Consider the following 18,474-nt stretch of genomic DNA (forward strand, 5'->3'; position numbering starts at 1 on the left):
TGTTTAGGACCCTTGATATTCAAATCTTCTATAATATTTAATCAAATATACAAAATGCAATATCTGAAATTTGATCTTTTAAATCAACTTATCAAGTAAAATAAAATCATATTCAGAGAAATTCAAATTCAAAAAGAGTAAAAAAATGACATACGGTATGCAAAGTGATGTAGATGCATTAAATTTTTAAACATTCTATGAAATGAAATTGGATTAAACAGTTGAAAAAAATAGCAATTATTTTTAAAAAATAGAGTTTAAAAGCATATTAAAAGGTACTTATTTCATGCAAATATATATATATATATATATATATATATATATATATATATATATATATATATATGCAAATATCTTAAGAAAACAACTTTAATACTGGAAAAAATGCACAAACATTGATGTAATTCAACAGTAAAATAAATATTTCAACAAAAAAAGGAATGATTATTTCACTTTGAAAAATTGATTAAAATCATAGAAAATTTGTATGATAATAAAAATAGAATCACTAAAAAAAAAACCAATTTTTAAGAATTTGAAAGTGGTAGAAACATATTTTTTAATTTTTAAATGTTCTGAAATTATGGTGAAAAAAATGTTTAAAATGCCTTTTACTCCAATTTTATTCATTTTATAAGGAGATAGAAATTCTTTATTATATTGTTAATCCATCTAGATACTAAGTAATATGTGCACCAAATTTTGTTAGAATCTGTCAAGGGATATAGAACTGTATGAGTTTTAAACAAATAGACATAATTTCATGTACTCGAATTTAATATAATTTTTTAAAGAAAATTCTAAGGCGAAACAAAAAATTTGTTATCTTTATCTGATAGAATAATGACAAATAAAAATAAAAATATCATCATGCAAACTGCTTTAAATAAAATAAATATTTATGATGAAAGGAACAAATGATTTTAAAAATTCAGATCAGACAAAAAAAAAAAAAACATCATTCTTATAGAAAAGCAAACTTCTTCCAAGCAAGCTAAACACATTTATCAACAAGACATTTTTTTTTTTTTAATCATTCAGTTTGAAATACATCATTTGTATGAAGCATGCACTATCAAAAGTAAAACAGCCTTTTCACAAAAATGCAAAAGAAACAAAAAAAAATTATATATATATATATATATATATATATATATATATATATATATATATATTGTGATAAATAACACTATCAAGAACATGCATCGAGGAATAACAGCCATTATTGCTATATATTCCATGTCTGACCTAAATCATTAAATCATATTGCAAATAGAAAAAGAAAGAGATAGAAAGAGCACTAGAAAAGAATTGATAAACTACTAATTATAAACAGATTTTGAAGATTACATTTTGCAATGTTCAATTGAATTTTACATTTTTTGATGTTCAAGCAAATTTATGTAGTATTAAATACATAAAAAAAATTAATTTGCTTTACTTACAAATATCAGGTACCACCAAAAAGTAAGTATTTCTTGGGTTTAAAAAAATGCACATAATTTATAATAAAATAACTTTATTATTAACACAAAAAGGCATTCCTTTAATTGCTATGCTATATAATTTTCTCCATTATCAATTAATACTCATAATCAGAAAAGATAATCATTATAGACCAGAAGATAGTAAATATTTCATCTAAATAACAATGAATTGTGATTTTTTTTAAAAATAATAATCCAGAATCCAAAATCAATCAATGAAATGACAACATACAACATTTGAGGAAAGATGCTGTCAGGTTGTATTTCAAGAACCACTGTCTGAACCTATAAATAGTGCTTTCAGAGATGGAAGGCAGTATTTTTAAGTTTATTGGGAGAGGAGTTAATGAAATCATTTTTGATAAAAGCAGCTGTTTGGTAATTGATTTCTATTCAAGAGCTGAATAAATGTTACAAATTTATGAAATTCTCAGCAAATTCCTCCATGTTATTCAAAAGAAGAGGAGAAGCATACAAGCCAAGTTGAGTTCGGATTCTCAAGAAAATAATCAATGCACTTCACAAATGACATATATTCTATGTGCCACAGCAATTGGCCAACTTCCAGACAATCCTAACTTGATCAGATAATTTTGTAACAATCAGCAAAATCACAAAAATGACTTGAATACTGTACAAAGATAATAATCTTCATAGACAGGTTTTTGAGGGGAGAAAAAATCTCATGTTAAAAATTATTTTTAAAAAATTTAAGATACATTCTTTTATTCAATAATATAATTTTGTTAAAATTAATGTTATTTTATAATATCAAAAAAGTGCACTTTTAAATCCTGCCTAACATTAATAATCTGTATACCAACTAGTAGAGATATAGGGTGCGGCAAAAAAACTCGGACAAAGTTATTACATCATAGAATAGAAGTTAATTAATTTCTTTTTAATTTTTGTTAATTTCTTTTTGCCTACCACTTCAATTATAACATACTTTTTAATGTATCTTTTAGTTTACATATTATTTTTTGGCTTTTTTATAACGACAAACAAAAGATATGCTATCTTAGAGTTGTAAAATAACAGTATCAAGTCGTTCATTTGCTTAATATGCCTAGACAAACAGTGTCTGATGCAATCTATCGTTTCAAAGAGCTTGGCAATGATAGTCAAAGTCCAGGAAGTGAACGAAAACATGTGGTGAACACTTTCAATAACTGTAAGGTTATCAAAAAGCAAGTTCAATGAAATTCAAGGGTTTCCATGAGAAAGATCACTTGTGAATTGGGAATAAGGGAATGATCAATACAACAAATAGCAAACACAGAGCTTGGGATAAAGTCTTACAAGTTCCAAGAAGTTCAGCTTATTACTGAAGAAAATAAATTTGTGCAGCTCCAAAGACGCCGAAAGCTTTTGAAATGGGCCGCAAGAGAGAGATTCCTTTTTCACTAAAGAGAAGTTCTTTAACGTCCAAAAGTCCATAACTCCTAGAACTAAAGGATCTAGTCTGTAGACACTCCAAGCACTTCAGCAATTGTTAAACATTGCAAAAAATCCAAACTCGGTCATGGTTTGAGAGGAATTTGAGCAAGCAGCAAAACATCTCTGGTTTTTGTGGATGAGAGTGTTAAAATGAATTCAAAAGGGACATTCTAGAAACTGTTGTATTTCCATGAGCAAAAACGCACTTTGGCAATGTAAAGTGGGAGTTTCAACAAGACTTCAAACCAACTCACAAGGCCAAAAATACAGAAGAGTGGTGCAAGGCAAATTTTTTGGACGTGGTATCATCTGGAGAGTGGCACAATACTCGCCGAATCTCAATCCTATGATTACAGTGTATGGTCCATTTTGGAGTCTTGGGCTTGCACCAAACAACATAAAAGTTTGAACTAAAGCAATGGCTTCGCCGTGAATGGTATGGATTAAAGCTAGAAGACTTGCGGCCCATTGCTGCAAATTTCAATAAGCGTTTATGCTTCTGCATCGCTGAGAAAGGCATCCACCTTGAAACAAATTAAATTTATTTATTAGTAAAAATCTACTCTTATTATTATATGTTATATCTTGTTAATTTATTTATTTTTAATCAAGTTATATTAAAAATTTTTTGTCTGGGTTTTTCTGCTGCACCTTATATATATATGCTTAAAAATATGCATAAAACTAAAAAAACTGCTTAAATATTTTTGTTTACATTTTTTATATATATATATGCAGTTTTGTAGCCAAAGAGAGAAGACACTTTTGAAAATTTTAAACTTCGCTTTTATTCCATCCCAGGAGGCATAATTTAAACACAAGCAAGAAGCGACTATATACGTCAATCTACAGCACGACACAAGAGCAAAAAAGACCGAAATATTTTTCCCAATGATTTTATATGATGAGATTCTGATAGAAAATCTTAGACACGTGTCATTTTATTTAAGGAAAACTTAGATATCTTTTTAAATAATTCACTTAGCTTGACAGATTCCCTACACTCAGAGTGTGAGAATTTGTCGATTTCAGCAGTTTTACAGAACTTGTGTAGCATTAATTAAATAAAAAAGGTGCAATTGGATCAGGAAATAAGATAACATTTTGGCATGAAATTAATATGGGTTAAATTAAGATAAACATTAGGAAATTAATTATGTTTAAATTATATATATATATATATACTACTTGATTAATCCTTGCTTGCAACAATATGAAAAAAATCCTAACTGAAGTATTGCTCTGAAATGTACAATGACAAAATGGGAAAATAGAATATCTTTGATTTGTGGATTTCAAATCATCTCAAATCCTAAATTTTTAATCTTTGGACAGTTTTCATCAAGTAAAATTTATAACATTCATGTCTAGTTCACAGTAATCATTAAAAGTCAAGACTCGTTAAAATAAGACAAAGGCTAAAAAAAGAATTTAATCAGTTTTACAATTAATTAGTAAATGAAATTTAAATTTTCTAATTTGAAAGTTTATATTCTATGAGAAAACTTTTTCCAAACAATGCATATGTATCTCTTATTTACAATTCCTCTAAGAGTCATCTTTGATCCAAGCATGATATGAGAATATAAAAAATTAGATGTTTTTCATTAAAAAATACATATTTGTATAAACAAGAACATTTCTTTAAATTATTCTTTTTTGAAGACGATTTTTTGCACATATCACAGTGGATATATTATTTTTGTACAATAATGTCCATTTAATTTACTAAAATCCACATCAATCTATCAGTTATGTAAAATAATTACCTGTTTCAATGTTTTTTATATTAACTCTTCACAACTTATCTACCAACATTAAGCAGATGTAATAAATAACTATCCAAGTAGCTTTCAAAACATATATTTTTGAAATATTGAAGTACTGGCTTCTTATAGAAACCATATTCATTCTCATCTGAAGCTTATTCTTTTTTGAAAAATTAATCAAGTATTCCCAAGCAAAAGATTTCCTGTTTCAGATTGTGAGGCAGAAATTGTGTCATTCAAACAGGCTACATGCATTAAAATCTATCAATTCTTGATTAAATCTGGAGTTGTAAATTATGCTGTATGTACTTTTCAATAGTGCTTCCTCTCCTGCTCATAAGAGTATGTTATTTTCAAACAATTAATCAATTTATCAAAACTGGCGAATTGGTACCTCTGCATAAGCATTTTTTCACAACTGCATTTTTTGAGAAATACTGATATTACTTCAGTACACTTATTATTAGGTTCTTGGGTTAATAGATCGTCCAGTCATATTATAGGAAGTACATTCTAAAAGTATGAACAGTTTTAACATTCTATAAAGCCATCTGTTTTGAAATTATAAGTCTGCTTTACTTGGATTGCCATTATGTTCAATGAACATAGTGAAACCTAGCATTTGCATCATTTGTGTTTTCCTGGCCAACTTTCAGATTTTATTCATTGACAATCTGGATATAAAGAGTTGTTCTTTTTTTTTTTTTTTAATCAGGATGCTTGTAAAAAATAAAATCAATATTGCTATGACACATTTTTGTGTTTTCCTGGCCAACTTTCAGATTTTATTCATTGACAATCTGGATATAAAGAGTTGTTCTTTTTTTTTTTTTTTTTAAATCAGGATGCTCGTAAAAAATAAAATCAATATTGCTATGACACATAGAAAACTTTGTTATGAACTTTCTTGAGAAAGTGTCATTTCCAAACTGTTACGATTGTTTGGATTTGTATGAATAGTGAAATGTCGATTCAAGTGACATTTTTGAGAAAAAGCTTTACCACATAGACTACAAACATAAGGTCTCAAGCCAGTATGACTATAATAATGAGTTTTTAAAACTTTTTTATATGCAAATTTCTTGCCACAAACATCACATATATATGACTTTTCTTTCGTATGAACAACATAGTGGTTTTTCAATTCACTTCTGTAAAAAAATGCCTTTTCACAAAAATCACATTTAAATTGTGATTTTTCATTTGTATGGGTTCGATAATGAACAACTAAACTTTGCTTAATAGCAAATGATTCATTGCACACATCACATGCAAATGGTTTTTCATCTGTATGAACGCGATGATGATTCTTTAGGGTACTCTTTTCAGAATATGATTTGCCACACACACCACACATATAGCGTTCTTTATTTGTGTGAATACGGTAATGTCTTTGAAAATAATTTTTTGCTGCAAATGTATGACCACATACATCACACAAGAAATTTTTTTCATTTGTATGCGTAAGGTAGTGTCTACTTAAAGTAAATTTAACAGCAAATGCCTTTCCACATACTTCACAAGAATAAGGTCTCTCATTTGTATGAGTTCGATAATGTCTATTGAATTCATATCTCCGAGAAAATGAAAACCCACACATGTCACACACATATGGTTTATCATTTGTGTGAGCTCGAAGATGATCATTTAAGTGGCTTCTAGTAGAATATGCTTTACCACAGGCTTCACAGGCATATTTTTTCTTCTTTTTTGTAGAAAGATTACTCATTGTAAATGTGTTTCAAATAATTTGCTCAAAATTATAATGAATTAATGTGTTTGTTCCCTGCAAACTTATGCTGAATGTTAAAATTCAATTTTTCAATTCTTTTTCTGTGATTATACAACAGAGTATTTGTTCAGTTTATAACAAGTAAATCTTTTCGTTACTCCTGTATCACATCATATTTGGAATATGTTAACCTAGAAAGAAAAATTTGTTTTCAATGATATACAGAATATTCAAACACCTCATGAAATTTCAGATATTAAAATTTTTTCAATTCTTACAAAAATACATTCTTACATGTTAACTGCATGCTGATAGTGAACACAATAAAATTGTAGCAATGAAAGAAACTATTGATTGTGCAATCATTAGCAATTTATCAGATATACAGCTAATACATAAGTATCCAATAATATAAAAAAGCAGATGTTTCTAGTCATTATACAAATGACTAGAAACTAGTCATTGTCTAGTTCCTTAGACAATTTCTTAACATTAGTATGAAGTTATAATATTTATGTACAGAAATGTTAAATGAAGATCAAATTCAAAGATGCAATAGAATGTGAACTTATGAAATATATAATAAAACTACAAAATAATGAGCATGCAGAACTTAAAATGCAATAGAATCATTTAAGAAATGAAGATTCGTACTAGACTTGTTTAGCTTAAATTTGGATTTGAAAAATTTGGCTTCAAAATGAAGTAAATTAATAGTATTTTGTTTTTAACACTGCTTTCACATAAGTTTCAAAACATGAATTATCCAAATGAAAATAAATAAATTAATAAAATATTATAAGATGTGTAGTCAGATATTGTAAAAGATATCAGAAAAATAAACACATAGTTTAGTCTTATACATGTTTAGTTACAATATAATAAAATAATTTTCAGATATCGATGAGTTAAAAAATTTCAGTATGTAAAGTAACAAATTAAAAATATAATGAAACATCTTTTTAAATTTTGAAAACAAAAATTTTCATAAATAAAATGTTCTCTGAAGAATATATAGTTAATTCACTTTTTTTTTTAAAAAAAATCTAATTCATGAGGTAACTGTAAAAACTGAGAACAAAAATTGGTAAATATTATAAATTCAAAGCTACCTAAAAGTTACTCCATTTCAAAAAGTTCAATACTATAGGCATTCCTGATTTATCTTTATTGAATCTGTAGCTAAATTAATCTATTTAAAAAGCATCATAACATGAAATATCAAAAATTCTAATAATGTAAATGTATGATTAAAATAAAACTGCAAAATATTAAAATTTAAGCAAATAGAACATGTTCTTATACACAGTAGTTTTTTTAATTTTGCTTAAAACAAAGAGACAATCAAATTATCTCTGGAGTTTTGATTACAATCAGGATTTCATTTCTTTTTATTCTCACACTGAATCAAAATTTATGAATATCTAAAACTAATATGATCATTTAAGCTTAAAGAAAAATTTTAGAAAAAAAATTTAGTTCAACAAATGATATAAATTTCAGACATAACAAGCAAGATTAGTTAATTTGGAGATACCTTCAATAATGTGAATGGACAAGTTGTTGGCAATTTATTTAGTTTTCAAATTGCAAAACCTACCTACTTACTATACAGCTCTTTCTAATAAACTTAAGGGGAAATTTCCATTCTTAATTCATTTGAATGCATTTTTAGCTTTCTTTGCAAAGTAACTGAATATATGTCTAATAACAAGATAGAATTTTACAGCTATAAATCAACTATTAAAAACATTATTCTAAATTTAACTTTTAGTTGAAATTTTTTTTATATATTTTTTCCAATAAAGTTAGTATTTATGATAAATTACAGAAAGGAGTCTGATACAATTTTGGATTATCTTATACTTTAACTGACAAAATTCAATGAAATTACTATTTTCTCCATATGAAAAATGAAGTAAATAATCACATATTTTTTAATTGTCTGTTTTATGTAAAGTAGAACATACAGCAAGATAAGTCTTTCAAACTATAGAAATAAATATGATATATATGATAAATATGATGATCATTATTTTAGTAGAAATAATCAATCTGCATTATTATCTACTTACAATCATGCTTTGAATTATCTGTTGTTAATTCTACTTTACTTACTTTAATGTTTCATTCTGAGATAGTAATAACAACATTAATAACAAATTCTTTTGATGGAATTGAAATCTTCAAAAGATCATAAACTTAAATGTCTCAGAAAATTTTGAATATGCTGAATTTATTTATATGTTACTTTATATGTTTAAGTTATTATTTCAACAAAATCAATATAAGTAATTATATTTTAAAAATCATACAAGTAATCACATACTTTTGAAATTTCAGGAGTTGCTATCAATATATGATTTAACTGAAGACATTTCATTTAAAAACCTTTTTAGTTAAGAGCAAGTTATGAGAAATTTGAAAGAATTTAGAATGATCCTCAAATTATAGACATATTAAATGAAATGAAAAAGAGAATTAATTTGAGACTCCAAAGAGCTTATTTGAAATTTTATTCAATTTTACCTTGAAACAATGATAGAATCGAAGCAAAATAAAAAATTTCTAGAAAAATGATTTAATTATATATATAAAGAAAGCACATTTCATATAATACTTACAGAAATAAACAACCAATCCAATGGCAAGAATTATCTCCACAGGTGCGAAATAAACATATACAAAATGAAATATTTTAAAAGGAGAACAAATTAATCGCAAATATTCTAAAAATACTTCCCATGCAAACCTTACAGAAATTAACAACCAATCCCTACATAGGATCCAATGTTATTGGTTAACATGCGATCTTAAAAAATCATTTCCGTAGAATTATTTCTGCTTTCATCATACTACTCGTATATTTGTAAAATTTTCAATAGCCACCCAAATAGCAGAGCAACTAAAGAGCCACTTATCGAAGCAGTCATATTAAAAGGACCAAGCACAACTTCTCTGAAGAATAAAAAAGTATTGGAAACTTTTGAGCTAGATTCTAAAACAATATTAATTAAATACATATTATCAGATTTTAAGAATTATTTTTCAAATTTGTTCTTGAATCGATTGTGAAATCTTTGTTTCACAAAAAATTTTGCGAGTTTCAAAAGTTTAATTATTTAGATTCATCAAACTTATTAATAAGTTAAATTTTTAAATTCAAATTTTCATTCTAAACATTAATTAAAAGTTTCCTACATATTCTATTGAATTAATTTATTGTAAATTAGATGTTTAGCACTTTGTATGTTATTTAATTTTTACATATTCATATACGGAATATCCAAAGAGAAAGCATTGCATTGTAATGGCAAAACATTTTAACTCTAGATTTTAATAAATATTCATGTTTCATACCTCCCTGAGTCAGAAAACGCATTTTAGGAGTTATGTTTGTCTATCTATTTGTAAACACGATAATTGAAAAACACTTTGAGCTAGAAGAATGAAATTTATTATATAGTCTTAACGACAAATTTGAATAAATATTCATGTTTCATACCTCCCTGAGTCAGAAAACACATTTTAGGAGTTATGTTTGTCTATCTATTTGTAAACACGATAATTGAAAAACACTTTGAGCTAGAAGAATGAAATTTATTATATAGTCTTAACGACAAATTTGTAGATATCTATCAAATTTTGAAAGAAATCCATTCGAAAGAAATCTATCTTTTCGGCTGCATGAATACAGGTAAATTCCAAAACATAAAAACCTGGATGAATAAAATTTAGTACACAAGCATTTGTAATGTAGACCGGTATCAAATTTGGAAACTAAATTCTTCAAGGGATTCACCGGCTGTTGGTCTGTATTTTCACAAATATGTAAATGCGATAATAGGAAAATGTCATGAATTAAGTATATGAAATTCTGCATGTAATTTTTCAGTTCCTACTATTAGTTCACACTCTCCCTATATATATATACTAGCCGTCTTTGGCGACCAGCCGGTTCGCCAATCTTAATGCACGTTAAAATTTTAATTAAATATTATATGGAACTCCTATTTTAATTGCTTCTTCATTAAAATATTTTAAAACTTCAAATTTAAATATGAGTATTGAAAACAGAGTCGCTGAGTATTTAAACCTTATGGGCACTAAAGAATATTTTTCTTAATTTATATAATATCTCAAGAAGTTTTCAACAAAATTTTCTCAGATTCATCATGAATAGATCGATTAATTAACAATGTTTAGTTTTAAATGCATCAAACACTAAAAAAATAAACAGAATCGTTTGAAATAATCTGTCAAAAACATAATAAACCTTCAAAAACCAAACTCAATCCAAAATTTTCCGTTGAAAATAGTTGTCAACAATCAGAACACAATGCGCATGCATGAATTTTCAACGTCAATTATGGTAACGCAAATGCGTGAATTTTCTACCCCAGTTGGGGTAACGCCATGCAGATTAGAAATTTTTTTCCTTTATTCTGCTTTATTTTAATTCAAAAGTGCTTCAAAATGAATCTGAAAGATCGATTAATTAACAATGTTTAATTTTAAATGCATGAAACGTTAAGAAAATAAACAGAATCCTTTGAAATAATCTGCCGAAAATTGGAAAAAAAAAAAAAAAAGGAAAAAAACTGAAGCCTTACTCATTTGGCGGTGGGGAAATGAAAAGATTTTTTTGGCGGGAAAGTTAGTTTTTAATTAATAATTAAAATTCTAATAAAAAAATTAAAAAAAAGGACCCCAGGTGCTCATTCCGGATCTCCAAGGTATGCATGTGCCAAATTTGGTAGCAGGAGGTCGAGCGGTCTGGCCTGTAGAGCGCCAAAACACACACACACATTGAGCTTTATATAAGTGTAAATTTATTTATATATCTTATTCAAATTTTCAATCGCTAATAAAATAATTTTTATTCATCCACACAAGTTCAAATACATTTTTTTAAACTTGTAGGGGATGACACGTGATGTTAATTCAGTTTTTTTTTTCAAGCATTGATTCATTAATAAGTTTTAATTAATTCCGCCGACCATTTTCGCCAAATCTGAAATCATCGCCAAAAAGTAGCTTTGCGCCAATAACCACAAATTACTTTTTATTATGATTATGTCAAAGGATTGGCGCATTTTCGCGAACGTTGATGGGTCGACGGGATAATCCCAAAATACTTTTCTAAGTAAATTGTAAGTTTTTCAAATCATTTTTTTTTTTTCACTTTTCGAAGTTCTAGAAATTTTATGGTTACAATAAAAAACAATCGATAGGTTCTATTAAATAATACCTCAGTTTAATCTGAAATTTTTTTGTTACTTAATAATTTTTTGATAATTATTTAATAATGAGTAACTAAAATAAAATCTTTCTTTTCTTTTAAATTCTTTCTTTCTTTCTTTCAAATCTTTCTTGACCTAAGTAGGAATTGAATTTTAAAAAATTATATTACTTTTTTTTAATTTAAATTTCTCGGGAAAAAAAAGACGCCAAACGACACAATCGTGCAAAAAAAAAAAAAAAAAAAAAAAAATTAAAAATCGTCAAAGAATGCACGCTAATCAAGTCTTTTGTAACTATTGTAACATGACTGAAGTTCGAATTGCATCTTGTCCGATTGGTTTAAGTCTTCGACGAACATAGGCATTGCAATATCTGACCAAAAGTTCAATATCGGTATTCGGTATTTTTTAGATCTTAATACCGGGATACTGGTTTTAATACCGGTAGTAGAAATTTTAGAAAAACACAGATGTTTCTTTGTTTTATAAGAGAGTGTAAATATCACAAAAAATAATTTGTAACTTATAAATTATAACAGTATTATAAAGAATCACAAAAAAGTGTAAATATCACTATTCAGTCTATGGTACTGTTACAAATGTTTGAAATGTGATCTTAAAAAACATAATGCATCAATTATACTGTCATTAAGCCTGGAACGTAATTTTGTGCAAATATTACCAGCTGCCGAAAATGCTGTTTCGGCATCTACGCTAGTGGGTGGTACTGTTAGCAGTGCGCATATACTTTTTCCAAGTATTTACCTCTAAATCCCTCATCTTCAAATAAATCGATTTCTCGTCGAATGGTTAGGGATATAGCTGATTTCTGTATTGTACTTTTTTTGTTGAAATTTTTTTATCGCTAATTCAAATTTTTGTTCAAGAGACAATTCCTTTTCACTATCGACAGTAGTGTCATCATAATCTTCGATAACTGAACCGAATTCTTTTGAATGTGGATAGGTTTGTGGGCAAAACTTTTTAAGAAAATTTACTATAAACTTAATCAGATTTGAATTTAGTTTTTTTTTTTCATTTTCATTTTTAAAATCATTATAATTATGTAAATACCGTAAGACATTTTCTATTTCGGTATGCCTTTCTTCTGTGCGATTTTTCAATGTAATATATAATTCTTCAGCTAGTGATGCGTGCTGTTCTTTCAGTGACTGCAACATGAAATTTCTTGTTGCATAAGCTGTTAATAAATTAGAATCTCTCCTACATAATGCCTCAACAGCCAGTTTTATTGGAAGTAAAGCTGATACAGTTCTGAATATTAAGTCAAATTCACTGTCTGAAAAATTAACTTGAAGGTTTAAGTCGATTATTGCTTTTTGGTTTGGATTTCTCAGTTTCAAAAATCGTTCCATCATAAGGAGTAAACTGTTCCAACGTGTTTTAGAATCTAATATTAACATATATTCTGTTTTGTTTTCAGTTATATATTTTTGTAATATAACATTTTTTGTAGGGAAATTAAACCCATCCTAATGCATGCACAAAAGCGCGGAGGGTTTTACAATCCGTTGTCAAACAGTATTTTATCACTTCTCTTGATTGTACGATGTAACTTTATATTCACAGTCTAATTAATTTCGTCCGTTAGCGAGACATAAAAATAAAAACGTATACTGTTTTGCTATGTTGGCGATTCCTGAACATATAGTGGAGACAATTTAAAAAATTTCTGGTAAATACCGAAAAAACGGTATTTAAACTTGTGAATACCGGTATTACAAAATTGTACAAATGACTCAAAATACCAGGACTCGGTATCCCGGTATACTGATATTCCAATCCCTAGACGAACACAATCTAATAAATTCGATATTGATGGTTTATCTTATCGCGAATTGGTAGTTTAATGTATCTTGCGACTCCACAAGAATAAAAGCATGCAATTAATAATAATTATACAGTTTAAATAATTATTAGAAAATATGTGAGAAAATTTAGGGAAGACTGCTACCGATACTGCTGGTTCTCTGCATATATTCCTTATTAATCATGAAAAAATTTCTTATGCCTTTTGTAGTTGTTGTCGTCTTTAAAGTTTTAAAATCAGAAAAGTTAAAGAAACTTTGCTTATTAAAAGAGACTTAATTTTTTTTATCTAAGAAATTATTGTTGGTTTCTTAAAATTCGCTTACTGTTAATATATGTCCCAGACGCGAGATTCTTTTTTCTCTCCACAATACACAATGCAAAATCACGTGGGTTTCAACACAATAGGTGTTAACTTCCAAGGTAAAACCAAAAGGCATTTCCCATTGACATAAACGTCTAGTTTAAGCTAGAACTATTTCTACTGGTTTATTTGCCCTTCCTTTTATGCTATTTCTTATGAAAGAGTCGCCTTTGGAGACAAGCTAGTTAATCGGGAATAATGTTGTTTATAATTTTAATTAAATGTTTTATGCGTAACTGTTCTCCATGGCTTCCTCAACAATTTTTAAGCACCAAATTAAAATTGGCATTAAAATGGCTTCATACTGATCGTATGGCGACATAATATCATAAGAGAGAATAAAATCGGGCAATATATCTTTTTATTCGGTTATTATTTTATAACTGAGAAGTTTAATTGAAATTTAATACAATATTTCAGAGGAACCAATAGGTCATCAGTTGGTCAAAAATAAAATATCATCTTCATCAAAAGCATTTACACCTGTGCCATGTTTCTTTTCTTTTTTCGTTTCGCTGAAATGAAAATCCTTGAAAATCGAATACAAAACGCTATCTGGAGTACCGATGAACCAAATACTCAACGTAAATGCAACAGATTTGTTTACACTTGCAGAGAAAACTTAAATTTTTCAGGAATGTTCCGACTATTTTAAGAAAATAGTAGAACAAATAAAAAAAAAAAAAACCGAGAAATCCAATAATAATATTATCTGAAATGCTTTGAAAATATTAGCATTTTTAAATGAAGGTGATAAAGTTATTTTTTTAAGAAATCACATTACGGTTTAAAACAGGCTGCTGGAGTTTTAATTTTTTTAAACCAAATTTTGAATAATTTTGGAGCCAAACAAAAAGCAACAGATCCATGTGCTTATTATATTAAAAATGGAAAAGGATTAATTATAATTGCGATTTGTGTTGATGATATACTATTCAATTCTGAGGATCCTAACATGTTAGAAAAATTCAAAATCCGTCTTTTGAAAGAATTGAATGTAAAATATGCCGTTTAATTAAATATTCTTTAGGGATAAATTTTCAACAAAAAGGTGACATTTATAGAGTATATGAGTCAACAGTGTTATATTAGAGAACTCTTGAACTGTTTTGACATGACTGAAGTTAGAACTGTGTCTTGTCCAATGTATTTAAGCATTCGATTGACAAAATCTAATAAATGCGGTACTGCCTTATCGTGAATTAGTTGGTGAATAAATATGTATCTTGTGACTTGCACAAGATCTGATATCGCGAATACAGTCAGTAAATTAAGTTAATATTTGAACTGTTTTGATGACACACAATAGAAAGTGGCTAAACGTGTCTTATTTTATTTAAAGAACACAGTTGGTTCCGTATTAATATTTAAAAGTACTAATGAGTCATTATATGGACACTGATTCGGATTGGGCTATTCCCGTGACAATCAAAAATCGTATAATGAATTTTGCTTTATTCTGAGTAGTAGTTCTGTTAGTTAATAAACGATTAGTTACGATTCTCCCAATTGGGATAATCGTAAACAAAGTAGTGTTGTTCAATCTTCTATGGAATCAGAATACATGCCCTTCCCGACGGTACTAAAGAAGGTATTTATTTACGTAGATTGCTTAATGAATTGTGTGATTCTCATATACAATGTATACGTTTGCTCCCCGACAACAAAAGAGAAATTGAATTAGTAGAGAATCCAGTGTTTCACAGTCAAACCAAGCATATAGATATACGGCATTCACTTTGTTCGAGGAAGCTTTGAATAATAAATGTATTCCGATGCAAGATATGGCAGAAAATATCTTGACAAAAGCATTACTTTCTCCAAAGCATTATAAATACTTGGCTACTGAAGGTACTGAAAGTGTAAATGAATATTTCAAATAAATGGATTAATACTGTCTGGAGGGTGGGGGATAATTTCAATTTCATCCCATTTAACCTTCGTATCTGCTGTGGCCTGCTTTTATGGACGCGCCACCTTAAATGGCAGTGCGCACCTCAATGTCATTCAGACGCTCTTGGAATGTGTCCAATGAAGGACTTGTATTTTTATGCTCTTGTGACTACGTTTTCTCTATGTCCGTGTCCACTAACAACCTCCACATCTAGGGCCCGATCCGAACATTATTGCTTTCGGAGATAAACATAGAATTTTATTGTATCAGTCCCTGACGAGACGTTGTATAGGACAAGCAATTGTTTTCCTCAGGTTTCATATGGGTTGGGCAATGTTTGGATAATTTTTTAATGATTTTTAAATAAATATGCTCGGTGGGATTGGACCGGCTCGGTGAATCGGTTGCTGTTTTTATGTTGTTTATGCATATGCTGTTTTTCAGTTTTACACTCTATTTAGATAAACCGGGGGAGGGGGGGACTCATAGGCCTTTAGTTCGTTACAAACTTGCCTCAGCAAGCAGCTTTCATCCATTACATAATTCGGGTTTCGCTATATAATAACTTTTAGATTTAATTATGTAGTATTGCTGTAAGTGGATTCAAAGAATTCGAAAATTCGATAGGATGCTAAACAACTTAATTTTCATTGATTATAAACAGATTTTTATGTAGCAGAATTTCCTGGTAACTCTTTAAAGATACGCACATATTTTTTATTTTCTAAACATTTTCATTCTTAAGAGTTCAAATCGTGTGTAGGGCCCTAATATTTATCTATTATTTTGAGATGATAAAAAAGAAATTTCGTGTCAGTTTTTTTAAAGATAATAACATACAGAAATCGTAGAGAATTAAAAAAATCAGATTTGATGCAGAATTTTAAAGAGAGGTTTAAGTAATTTTCCATGATCTAGAAAGCAGTTTTTTTATAATAAGCAATTAGTAAATGAAGTTTCAAAAAGGATTATTACCGATTTTGCGTTTTTAAGATTTTCTTTTTGATGTGGCTAAAGTTTTGAACGTTAAGGTACGCATTGAAATTCATCTGTAATTGCTGACCTCGGAATGACAGGTAGAATTTTCAAGTAATTAACCTTGATAAAAGGAAAAAAATTCTCTCATTATTCTGTCCTCATTTCAGAAATCCAACAAAGTTTGATCAAGAGTTTCAAAATCCCTTTTATCTGACATCTTGCATTCATCTGGACAGATAAATTTACAAATTTGATGGCAGTTGCTTTATCAGATCATTTGCTTAGACAGCATATAGAATTCGCATTTAAAGCTATGTTCAGAGGTCAATTGTCTTAAAAAGTATTGTTACGAATCTGTGATGTTGCTTTCCAGCATAGTCGGTTCCATCATCAGAAAGACTGTTTTACAGTCATCTGTATTGGACGGAGTCCGGGTGTCGCGTCGGAGGTATTATGAAATTAGGATTTCTATAGATTATAAAACATGCTGTCATTGATATATTATTTTAAACTAAATTTCGCATTTTTAAAATTAAGTTTATCAATTACTTAAATAATAATTAGATTCTTGGCAAGTTGTAAGCAAGTTTTAAAAGATAAATTTTAATTTCAATATTATTTCAGTTGAAAATTTTGAAATTACCGATAATTTTCTCTCTAGAAACAAGTGGATGAATTGCGGTTTCAAGTGGCACATCGCCAAAGGAACAACAACTGAATCAGATGTTTAAAATTCTGTAGATTTAAAAGCTGTAAACAAAGTCATCAAATTCGGGCAAAGTTCCCCCTTTTCGATTATTTATAATAACTTCAAGAAGAATCCTAAATTATCATATTTTTTGATACTAGTTCTCTGCATCTCTTTTTCCGAAACGATGGAGATTTTCCCCGATGACGGAAGATGGGGGAAGGGGGTTAAGAAACACAGAAGGAGAGGAAATTACCCTTTATCCCTCAATGTTGCCACCTCCGCATTTTAAGGAATACCTTGTCCAATATGATGCCCACAGAGTTGGAAAATATTAATAGAATAAAAAGCAGCATTTTATTTTAGCGCTTCAATTACAAATTTGTTCAAACCAACAATCACAACTTAAAGAATATATATATCAACAATAGAATTTTATATAAAAAGAATATATAATTTTTTTTATAATTTTATAATGTAGATTTCAAATTTTACAGAAGTTCTTTACAGCAGAAGGAAGCACAAACAGAAAAGCATGTATTAAACAATCCATCTCATGCAAAACCACCATAAAATTTTAAACCTCCTAAAATATAAACGCTTGGCAACTAAGTAATTACGGATATTTTATTCTATAATATATCATCATTTATATATTATGAACTTTTTATCATTTTACATGCCATGTCATAATTCCATTTCAAAATTAATTATAATTTTTCCTGACCACAAAATTACCCAAGAGCAATTTCACATCATTATAATTATTTTAATTTTTATTATTCAAGAAATTTTGGGGGGAAAAATGAAACAAATATCGATATAATAGAGCAAGATTAGGGTAATATAACAGATTTAGAAAAATAAATCAACTACGATATAGTAGTTCCTAATAATTTTTGTCGAGTGACCAAAATTTGGTCTCAGATTCCCATGGTGAAACATAATATTTCCTCATTATTAGCTTTAATTTTGTTGCCTCGTCAAGTTAATTGTTAAATATACAAAACTGAATTGATCGTTGAACAATGTGATAAATTACAAAGCAG

This window comes from Argiope bruennichi, chromosome 5 (genome assembly GCF_947563725.1).
Source record: "Argiope bruennichi chromosome 5, qqArgBrue1.1, whole genome shotgun sequence".
Classification (NCBI taxonomy): Eukaryota; Metazoa; Arthropoda; class Arachnida; order Araneae; family Araneidae; genus Argiope; species Argiope bruennichi.